This window comes from Anguilla rostrata, chromosome 2 (genome assembly GCF_018555375.3).
Source record: "Anguilla rostrata isolate EN2019 chromosome 2, ASM1855537v3, whole genome shotgun sequence".
NCBI classification, from domain to species: Eukaryota; Metazoa; Chordata; class Actinopteri; order Anguilliformes; family Anguillidae; genus Anguilla; species Anguilla rostrata.
The window spans coordinates 72,166,795-72,177,591 of NC_057934.1; positions in this window are offsets into that span (position 1 = coordinate 72,166,795).

Below are 10,797 nucleotides of genomic sequence, written 5' to 3' on the forward strand. Positions count from 1 at the left end.
CACTGCTGTATTCCATGTATAATAGCCGTGCAGTCCTGTATTCATGCAGCTGTGCTCACTGTTGTCTCAGGAATAAGGTGCCAGTCATTGCAGATGATTCTCTCTTTATTCCCTGTTAATCTCTAGGCAACGTCAGGCTGGTGGGCGGGGCTGACCTGTGCTCTGGGAGAGTAGAGATGCGTCATGGGGGCTCCTGGGGCACGGTGTGTGATGCTGTCTTTGACCAGCGGGACGCAAAGGTTGTGTGCAGGGAGCTGGGCTGTGGAGTTCCTAAAGAACTGCGGGGGGCAGCTGCGTTTGGCCAGGGGGAGGGCCAGGTGTGGGCAAAGGAGATTCAGTGTTCAGGCAACGAATCTCGCATTTACTTCTGTCCCAAAGCACCCTCACAGAATCAACCCTGCTCCCATGGAAACGATGTGGGACTAGTGTGTTCTGGTAAGAGTCATTTGTATACTGTGTGTTTCAGTGACACTGGGTTAATATAGTCCTAAACAGATTGTATGCATTTATATTTAAGAAGATCAAGATATTCATTCATTATACTGTGAAATGTTACATGTCAGGGGCTGTAATGCTGGATATTGTGATGCAGATATAATCTGTAAAATGCAGTGAACACTATAGAGGATGTCCAGCCCATAACCCTCTGATAGGGGAAGCACACCATATGTACCATAGACACACAGGAAGAGGAAGCACACAGAGCTATCGCAGCCTTCCTGTGAGCTGCAGGAATTCACATACAGGCATTTCTGAGCAGCGGCATCTCCCAGTGTCTGTGAGTTTAATCTGTGTGGAGTTTGTATGATCTCTCAGTGTCTGTGTGAGTTTAATCTGTGTGGAGTTTGCATGACCTCCCAGTGTCTGTGTGAGTTTAATCTGTGTGGAGTTTTCCTGTGTATGTGGACCGGTGGATGTGTGTGTGATTGTACCTATGTATGTGTGTGTGTGTGTTTGTATGTGTATGTGTATGTGTGTGTGTGTGTGCCTGTGAAAGCCTGTTTGTCTGCCTGTCTCTGCAGTCTCTAGCTGCTTGCATGCATGTTCATGTCTGTGTTATTGTACATTCATACATGCATGCCTGTGTGTGTGTTTTTGTGTGTGTGTGTGTGCGTGCATTTGTGCGTGTCTGTGTATGTGTGTTTTGTACTTGTGTATTCTGTTAGCCTCTTCCCTAAGTCTCCTTCATTATCTCAGTGTTGGTCAGATGCTAACCCCACTGTGCTGTGTGTAGGGTACACTGAGTCCAGGCTGGCTGACGGCCCTGATAACTGCTCTGGTCGAGTGGAGCTGCAGTACCTGGGTAAATGGGGGACAGTGTGTGACGCATGCTGGGACAGGAGAGCCTCCAATGTCCTCTGTCAGCAGCTGAAGTGTGGGACTGCAGTGGCAGTGCCAGGACAGGCCTGGTTTGGAGAGGGGAGTGAGCCAATCAGAGCCGATGTGTTTGATTGCCATGGGAACGAGACACGCCTCTCACAGTGTGCTGTTTCCTCATGGAGCCGAGCTGTGCTCTCACATGGACAGGATGCTGGAGTCATCTGCTCTGGTGAGGAGTCCTGCTCTCTGTACTGTGTACATGGTACAATTTAGCACACATTTACTGCACTGAGAGAGAGAGAGAGAGAGAGAGAGAGAGGAAGAGAGACAGAGAGAGAACTGAACTGAAGGCAGTGAAGAGTAACCAGCTAAGAGTAACACAGACAGAGTTCCCCTGGGACAACTGGCCATCAAAGGACATTTTTACAAAATATCAACAACAAAAAATACCACACCCACTACAGAAATTTTGACAGAAATCAACAATAACTATACATTGACAGCATGAACAAATTAAAGAATAAACTGGAAATGTATTGTGCTCTAGGCCAAGATTGCTCCCTGTCAGAATATCTCACTAGAGTTAAAAACCAAAAGCAAAGGCACACATTAGCAATGTACAGACTCAGACCGACCACAGCCTTGCCATCGAAATTGGTTGCCACAAAAAGACCTGGCTGGCAAAAGAGAACAGGCTGTGTGCTCATTGCAATCTGGCAGGTGGAGACAGAGGCCCACTTCCTGCTTTCCTGCCCCAAGTACCTCTCAGTCAGAAACCAATATTTTCCCAAATTCACTGAACAGACTAATCAGTACCTATCGGAACCAAATAAATAAATAAAAATTCTGGGGAAGAGGAAATCGCAATAGAGGCGGCAGCCCAGCATGTCTCTGCCTGCCGAAAATTAAGAGGGTGTGGGGTTTACAGAGGAGCCTAACCCTAACCCTAATACACTTGGGTTTATCAGAGGAGTCTAACCCTAATACACTTGGGTTTATCAGAGGAGTCTAACCCTAATACACTTGGGTTTATCAGAGGAGTCTAACCCTAATACACTTGGGTTTATCAGAGGAGTCTAACCCTAACCCTAATACACTTGTGTTTAACAGAGGAGTCTAACCCTAATACACTTGGGTTTATCAGAGGAGTCTAACCCTAATACACTTGGGTTTATCAGAGGAGTCTAACCCTAACCCTAATACACTTGGGTTTATCAGAGGAGTCTAACCCTAATACACTTGGATTTATCAGAGGAGTCTAACCCTAACCCTAATACACTTGGGTTTAACAGAGGAGTCTAACCTAATACACTTGGATTCATCAGAGGAGTCTAACCCTAACCCTCATACATTTGGAATCCTCAGGCTCTGTCCTCTCAGCTCTGGACGGGACGGTGCGGCTGGCTGGAGAGGGTGCGTGTGAGGGCCAGGTGGAGGTGTACTACCAGCAGACCTGGAGCAGAGTGGGGGGCCCTGGAGCTTCAGTGAGGCCTCAGTGGCCTGCAGGCAGCTGGGCTGTGGCTCTGCAGCGCAGGTCTACAGCTCCTCTCCGTCTGGGACGGGGGCAGTGGGGAGTGTCTGATGGGGGTTCAGTGCTCCGGGAGAGAGGCTCACCTGGGGAACTGCAGCACTCCACACAATCTCACCTGCAGCTCCAGGGAACAGGTGTCCATCGTCTGTTCCAGTGAGTACAGGTTACTAATGAAGCTTCTCTGCAGTCTCTAGCTGCTTGTTTGACATGGGGGAAATTGTACACTCAACCTAAAGGATTTTTTAATGTATTAGGAATCAGAGTATTTAAAACAGAGCTTGTGTAATAACTCAGATAACCTCTCTCTATTTCTCTCTTTCTCTCTCCCTTTTTCTCTCTCTCTCTCTCTGTTTCTCTCTCTCCTCAGATCACAGGTCTCTCAGGCTGGTGGGGGAGGGGGGACTGTGCGGGACGGTTGGAGGTGTTCCACAGGGGCTTCTGGGGACAGTTTGTGATGACTCCTGGGACCTGGAGGATGCTCAGGTGGTGTGCAGGCAGCTCCAGTGTGGGACGGCCCTCAGTGCCCCGCTACCCTCCTTCTTTGGGCCAGGAAATGGACCTGTCTGGCTGGATGAGGTGGGCTGTGTGGGAACGAGACGTCCCTGTGGGACTGTCCCACAGCCGGATGGGGACAATCTGACTGTGGACACAAGGAGGACGTGGGGTTGTGTGTTCAGGTTTGGAACTCATTGGAGCATCTAAAGTTTCTGCTTATACTCTGACACTAATTTGGTGTGAATACATGATACCTGATTGGTCAGTAAATTCAGGTGTTCAAAGTGATGAGATTTATCTCAGGAGAGCAGTGGCTAACAGAACACACAGCTTTTCATCCTGACTTATACCTGCATCCGATACATTTACCTTTCTATCCTCTGTAATTTCTGGCACAAGATTTTAAGGTTATGTTTATTTTTAAACCATTTTGTCCCTAAGAGATTTCTAACATTGTTGTTGTAGAATTCAAGGAGATGAGACTGACCGAGGGCTGTTCTGGGAATTTGGAAGTATTCTACAATGGTACCTGGGGCAACATGTGCTTCAGTAAAATGACTACAGACACGGCTACTCTCATATGTCAGGAGCTGAACTGTGGGAAGAGCGGATTTGTGTCTAACACACAGTCAAGACTGGAATCAGCTCCAAACTGGCTAGATCAATTCAGATGTCGCCCACATGACTCCACTCTGTGGCAGTGCCCATCAAAGCCTTGGGGTGAGAATACCTGCGGGAAAACCAGCGTGGCTTCGCTTACCTGCACAGGTAAACCTCACTCTACTACAGACTTTATACTCCTGTTAGGACCAGTATAACAAACCTCATTATTACAAACACAGTATCACTCCTATTGGGAACAGTAGCATAAAACTCTCTCTACTGCAGATTTCAGTACTCAGTAGAATTAAACCTTCAAGTAGAACTGACTCATTTACGTAGATGGGGAAGAAGACATGATTTCATTAATGAAGCTAATTTACCCTAAACTGGTGAATATGTAAATTTGACTTATTCGTTTTTGTAACATTAAATTGGTAAAAAAATGGACTATCATTAATTTTTAAAAAGTTTTTGTGTAACCCCGTGAATTAGATGTTTTTGAACCTCTAAGTATTGCGCTTTGTTTGTGATATGGAATGAACCTGTCTCTGTCTTTTTAAAAAAAATTTTATTTGTAGTTCATTTATTTATTCATTTCTCTTCACATCAAAGGGGAAGCGGATGACCAAATTCCACGAACCAAACTGTCATGTTCCTCAGCAGCAAATCAGAGAGCTTGCACAAGTAGGTTTTTTTGGTTTAATCTTATGGTAAGCCACTCTGGATAAGAGCACCGACTGAATGTAATGTAAATTATGAGCTGGCTGTATCCACAGCCACAAATCCACTCTGCTTTGGCAAATCAGAAAGCATTACCCAAGGTCAGTCATAATGTTAATGGAGATGTGTCTGTAGGAGATGCTAAACGTAATGAGATCAGTCATAGTGTTAGTGGAGATGTGTCTGTAGATGCTAAACATAATGAGGTCAGTCATAAGCCGCGTTTCCACCGCAGGAACTATACCCCGGAACTAGGAACCTTTTGAGGAACTCAGTGCGTTTCCACCGCAGGAACTAGGTCTAAATTTAGTTCTGGGGCTTTGTTTTACCCCCAAAACGTTCCTGCTCGAGGGGTAGTACTTTCCGAAAGTACAGGAACCTTTTGGGTGGAGCTTGCAGCGCTGAACATTTCTGATTGGTCGAGTACTCGTAGCATTTGTGTTGTATTTATTTTCCGCCATTACCCGCCATGTTTGAAAATATGCAGCGGCAAACCAATTAATTTTCATAATAACTTCAAATCAAACTTGTATGTTATGCGGCGCAGTAGCCTACTTTTGGTTATAACCTGTCAACGTCTTGGAATTATAACGTGTGCTCTTCTGTTCTTTTCTTGCTTTAGTATTCGTTTTATAAAATGCTAAGCATTCGTGCTGGGACAGCATATTACGTAGGCTACCAAAACATTCAAACGGATTAATTCGGTTGCTGAATATTTTCTTCCGGATTTTCTTTGTTAGCCCGTTGTAATTGACTCAAAACGTTTGATACAGTTATGTGAGGTATGCGGTAGTTCTGCCTAATTAACATTGGTGATACAGTACAAGCAAACTGGAAATCACCTTTCGCACTTTTTATCCGTTTAAAATAACAGGTTAATTCTAGTAATCTTCGCTTTAGCTTTTTCAGACTGCCGTAATTTTACTCAATTTTACTGCCATTTTTCAATTCCACGAAAAGACCAGGAAGACTATGGACTCATTTATGGTGCATGGTTCGCATCTGGAGGGCACACTTCGCTGCTCGGCTAGCAGTAACTTCGAAGGAAAGCAAACGGTGGCTGTACCACTACTAATTTACATTTTCACGCAAGTCCGAGTTTTCGTTCTATTCTTGTCATTTGCGATTAGCCTATATGGAATTGACAACGAGAAAGTAATAAAACAGCAAATTGTTTACAACGTGTGCATGTTTTCTGGTGTTAATGAATGTGTTTGAAAGGATATATGAAAATCAATAAATACAAAAGTAACCATATATAGTCATTGTTGGTAACCCGTTGTATATAAGTGGAATAAACCCCTCCGGGCTGTCCCGGTTATTAGAAAATAATGTAGGCTACTTCGGTGGTAGTATGGGGTTACAGAAAAAATCATATGACAGATGGACCGACGACAACGTCAGTGGGCTAATTTGCCTAATCTTCGCGGTACTTTAGGCCCCGGTGGAAACGCAGACAACCATTGGCTGAAGGAACCTTTTAGTTCCTGGTAAAGTAGTTCCTGGGACTGAAAGTTCCGGGTAATTTTGGTGGAAACGCGGCTATAGTGTTAGTGGAGATGTGTCTGTAGGAGATGCTAAACGTAATGAGGTCAGTCGTAGTGTTAGTGGAGATGTGTCTGTAGGAGATGCTAAATGTAATGAGGTCAGTCATAGTGTTAGTGGAGATGTGTCTGTAGGAGATGCTAAACGGAGATGCAGGGGCGACATAGCTCAGGAGGTAAGACCGATAGTCTGGCAGTCGGAGGGTTGCCGGTTCAAACCCCGCCCTGGGCGTGTCGAAGTGTCCTTGAGCAGGACACACCTAACCCCTAACCCTAACTGCTCTGGCGAATGAGAGGCATCAATTGTAAAGCGCTTTGGATAAAGCGCTATATAAATGCAGTCCATTTACCATATAAACGTAATGAGGTCAGTCATAGTGTTAGTGGAGATGTGTCTGTAGGAGATGCTAAACGTAATGAGGTCAGACATAGTGCTAGTGGAGATGTGTCTGTAGGAGATGCTAAAGGTAATGAGGTCATCTGTGTCTCCTGCTCTAGGTCACTGGCCCCTCCGGCTGGTGGGGGGTGAAGGCAGGTGTTCTGGGAGGCTGGAGGTGTTCCACGGGGGCTCCTGGCGGACGGTGTGTGGAGACTCCTGGGACACGATGGACGTCCAGGTGGTGTGCAGACAGCTGGGCTGTGGGTCAGCAGCAAAGGCTCATGGTAATGCTACTTTTGGGACGGGGAACGGCACCCTCTGGCTGACTGAGGTGAACTGCAGGGGCACTGAGATGCACCTGTGGGACTGCCCACACTCTGTGCACCAGCACAGCCGCTGCCCACACCAGAACCAGGCTGGGGTCACCTGCACAGGTGAGCCTGCGACTCCAGATCACCTCAGGCTGACTGCCAGCTTCTGAGAAGATTAATCACTGGAGCCCTGACAGAAACACACACCCTAAACCCCAGGAGCAGCTTAAAGATCCACCCTGCATTACAGCTCGATGATTACTTTATTCATGCGCTCACTAATAATGCAAGTAGAAAACATGATGCTTTGGAACTACATTTACATTTATCAGAAGCTCTTATCCAGGGCAGCTTACAGAAGTGCATCCATAAAGATTTAGGCAACGAGCAGAGAGGATGTGACATCATCAGGGTCACAGCCAATAACAGCAGGCAGGAACAGGAAGTGGAACAACTGAATGAATAAATAACAAAACTCTTTATTTTTATTTTACAGGCCCTTTATATGAGTCCAGCTCCGCTGCAGGTACGGACTTTTCTGGATGGTGTAGGAGAGAGTTTGGGAGATAAAACCTGAGGCTGAGCTCAGAGCCCTGTAAATCACACAAACCCTTTCTCATGCCCAATAAAGAAAACAATGCATTTTAATTTATTTATTATTTTATTGTTTTAGGTACTCCTGCAATGACTACAAAACCAAAAGCACAGACAGGTAAAGTTGCCCCAGGAGTCATTTATACAGTAAAAAGAGGACCTATGATCTCACAACTAATTTCGGCTTTTGGGACTAGCTTTTCCATTAATGCTTTGTATTGCATTTCCACCATATAAATGGTGGTGGCTGTTTGCCTGAGTAGGTTGCTAAGTAACACTCAGTATTTGAGTGTTAATGCATAACTGCTTCTTGCAGTTTTTTGCCTGTTGGCAACAGTACCTCTGCATTAATGCATTAAGACGGAATGTAATCCTATAGAATTCTATCTAACATTAAACATGGTGTGGCTCTCTAAGCTTGCTGAATGCTGGTACCAAGCTAGCAGTTTAATTTAAACAGCCAATAGTCTTGAACACCCACGTTCTAGTACAGATAGCACACACTTAACTGAAGTTTACTCGCTGGAAAGTTAACCATGCACTTGCTCTCAGGCACCTTTTTATGTTGTAGTGGGTATCTTGTGGAATGACTCAGTTTGCTTAATGCAGACAGTTGCTCTGCTTTAATAGGCCACTGGATGCCTGGCTGTATAAGTACAGTACTGTAGGTGGAAACACAGCTGAGTGGTCAGTGTAAGTAGAGTAGAGGCAGTGTGCCATGTTCTCTGCTGATGCCCAACCCCTTGCCTTCGCCGTTTTGCAGTTGTGTCCAAACGGCCAGTGCCCCGATTAAAGGAGGCTCCGGCCAGCCCGTGTATCCCAGCAGTGGCCTTCCTGGTGATGGGGGCGCTGTTGTTCCTGCTGCTGGCAGTGCTGGGTGTTCTGCTGTTCCAGAACAGAGCGCTGAAGAGAGGTAGGGGGCGGACGGGCGCTGGGTGAACCGCCATCACACGCCGAGTGTGACTGAAGAAGCCTCTCCAGTGATCAGCTCAGTGGGTTAACCACGCAGCTCTGAATGGGGGCTGATGGGAGGCTCGCCCAGTTAAGACCCTGCGCCAGTGCGTGTGGGTGGGCCCCGCAGTGTGGGGCCGAGTCCTCCATCACCAGCTGCCCTGAAAGCAAGGAGACTGCCGGGTGACGCGTGATTGGCTGCAGTGTTCCCGAGGGAGGGATTTGGTTGGCATGCTGATTGTGTCTTTTTGTGCACCAGCGCCCCATGTGGTCGATAACATTTCTGCAGTCTGCATGGATAAGTTATCGGTTATGTGATAAAAGGTTGGACTGATCTCAGATCAGCAGTTGTACAGGGGCCTGGTCTCTGACAGGTGGCTGGTGTATGACAGTAGCTGTGTGCTGTACCTCTGCTGCTCATGCAGAGAGAGATGTGCTCTCTGAGAGGAGACTCTGATTCTGTGATTCTCTGTCTCTGCTCACACAGCCCTGTCTCAATGGGACAACGCCCCTCTGCACGAAGCCGTCTACGAGGAGATTGAGTACAAACTGGCTGGAGGGGGAACCTACAGCGCCCCCCGGTGGGGTGAGTGAATATGATCTGTCCTCCTTGTGCTGCACAGTAAAGTCTTAAACACACTGTGGAAGACCTCCTCAGAGCATGTGTGGTGTGGGCGGGGTCGGGACACACCCTCTCTCCTGTCCACAGGGAGTGGCCTATCAGAGGATCCGCCCTCTGGGTATGAAGACGTGGAGGACGGTGAGGGACACTCCCTCTCAGGTAAGGGGGCGGAGCTCTGTGGAGCTCTCAGTGGGTGTAGGTGGTGGTGCTCTGGCTCCAGGGTGATTTTGGGAGGGGTGGAACTCCTGAGTGCTCCTCAGAGTTTCGGTGGAGTATGTAACAGGATCATTGGCTGTGAACAGGACAGCTGTGTAGTATAATGGTGAGGGAACTGGGCTCAAGGTTGCAGGCGGATTACCCTGAAAGGACACTGCAAGGTCCTTAATCTGAATTGCTTCACAATACATCCAGCTGTATAAATGGATACTATGTAATGAAAAAGCTGTTTAAGTTACTCGGATCTGCGAAATGTCTCATGGGGTCAGTTAGACAGTCCCCACACTGTCAGGCAGCCGTGACTGCAGTGTGCAAACACAGCTAGCTGAAGTGTTATTCAGTGCTGCTCTGAAGGGCCCCACTGTCCTGCTGTGTGACAGTCCTGAGATTCAGCCACAAGTCCCCAGAAGTCTCCTTGCTTTCAGGGGACCTGGTGATGGAGGACCCACCGGAGAACTATGATGATGTCATCCCAGCAGATAAGCATCCAGACAGTGTGGCAGGTGAGTATTTTGATTGGTTGGTGGGATGACTCCATATTTTCTCCGCATTAATACATTTATTTGCACTCATTATTATATGTTGTACTTAGTTGTTTGTGTTAAAGAGCTTGTAGAGATTTGGAGTAGAAATCTCCCTTGTCCTTTTTAGAAGAATAAAACGTGCGCATTACTGGAATTATTTCATTACATAGAACAGTTCTTGCAGTTGACTTGTTTTGTTGTCCAGACTTACACATGGAAATTACCTTTAAAGTTGTTGCCCCAATAATTACTGTAACCAATATAACCACCAACACCAATGTAGCCATTATGAGCACTATAACCAGTGGGCCCAGTTTCACCAGCACTGCTGCTCTGTCTGTTTAAGGGGAGCTGGTGGAGGGAGATGCACCAGAGCACTATGATGATGTCATCACTATGCAGCCGGGCCCAGACGCTTTTCCAGGTTGAGTTTCTCTTTACAGACAGAATGTTGGAGTGAAACACAATGTCTGTCACTGAATTCACTGTGTTCTGCTCAGGTGCTTTTCTGTGTCTCTGGCTGCAATCATGTGATGTATTCATTATTAGTGTAATATTTATATTTTAGATTGTGATGTTTATTAGTCTATGTATAAAATTTTATAGATTAATACACTACCCTGTGTTGAAAATCTTTACTTCCTGTCTATGCCATTTGTACTTCCTGTCTGTATAATTTGTGAAAATTACTGCCATGGGCTACTTCCTGTCTGTGTGGTTGGTTACAGGGGATCATGTGACAGACACAGAGGAGAATTATGATGATGCCGTGACTGTGGACTGGATTTAAGTGGGTGAGTCTGTACTAAGTGAATCACTTTTATGCAGTTTTTATGGTTTAATACAAATTCATTAATCCATCCCATTATACTTCATATACCGGTTCTTGGAAGACATTTTCCCAGATTGCTTCATAGGCAATTATGAGAATATGCACATTCCATTCCACCTGCAAACTGGTTTCTGAGAGTAGACATTTTAGTGTAG